We start from the raw sequence: 1,265 nt of genomic DNA on the forward strand, positions 1-1,265 counted from the left end.
AGGAAACAGAGGGGCTGCAGAGAAACTTGGATAGTTTAGGGAAATGGGCAAAGAAGTGGCAAATGAAATACAATGTTGGAAAGTGTATGGTCATGCACTTTGTTGGAAGAAATAAGTGGGCAGACTATTATTTAGATGAGGAGAGTATTCAAAATGCAGAGATGCAAAGGGACTTGGGAGTTCGTGTGCAAGATACCCTAAAGGTTAACCTGTAGGTTGAGTCGGTTGTGAAAAAGGAGAATGTAATGTTGGTATTCATTTCTAGAGGTATAGAATATAATAGCAGTGATGTGATGTTGAGGCTTTATAAGGCATTTGTGAGACCACACTTGGAGTTTGTGTGCAGTTTTGGGCTCCTTATTTTAGAAAGGATATACTGACATTGGAGAGGGTTCAGAGAAGATTCACGAGAATGATATCAGGAATGAAAGGGTTACCGTATGAGGAATGCCTGGCAGCTCTTGGGCTGTATTCCCTGGAGTTCAGGAGAATGAGGGGGGATCTCATAGAAATATTCCGAATGTTAAAAGCCCTGAAGAGGTTAGATATGTTATTTCCCATGGTAGGGGATTCTAGGACAAGAGGGCATGACTTCAGGATTGAAGGACGTCCATTTAGAACAGAGATGCGGAGAAATTACTTTAGTCAGAGGGTGGTAAATCTGTGGAATTTGTTGCCACGAGTGGCTGTGGAGGCCAAGTCATTGGGTGTATTTAAGGCAGAGGTAGATAGGTTCTTGATTAGCCAGGGCATCAAGGGTATGGATGAAAGCAGGGGAGTGGAGATGACTGGAAGAATTGGATCAGCCCATGACTGAATGGCGAAGCAGATTCAATGGGCCAAATGGCCTACGTCTGTTCCTATATCGTATGTTTATAAGTACCAATGTGCAACATTTGCCCCAATGTTCCACTGGCATGCAAGTTATGGGACTAACTGGCGTTGTCTTAAAGGCAAAAACATTTTTTTCCCAAGTCTTTTATGTAAAGTCAAATTCCACTCATAGACGTAAACACATCTTTAAATATCACAATCTGCCCCTGAGTGGGGCAGGGGTGAGATGGTCTGGAGAAGGGAGGGAGGAAAGAAATCTCTCCATTGTTAAATCGAACAAGACAAATCAAGGCCCAACCTTAGTATGGGTTCCAGCCCGTTATCAGGCAGGTGAAGCTACAGGGAGCAACCTTCACCAACCAGCTCTTCCCAAACAATCAGCACCTTGTCAATAAGCATTTGTTCCTTTGGCCAGTGTGGAACCTGAAATT

The sequence above is a fragment of the Hypanus sabinus genome, chromosome 2, assembly GCF_030144855.1.
Source record: "Hypanus sabinus isolate sHypSab1 chromosome 2, sHypSab1.hap1, whole genome shotgun sequence".
Taxonomy (NCBI): Eukaryota; Metazoa; Chordata; class Chondrichthyes; order Myliobatiformes; family Dasyatidae; genus Hypanus; species Hypanus sabinus.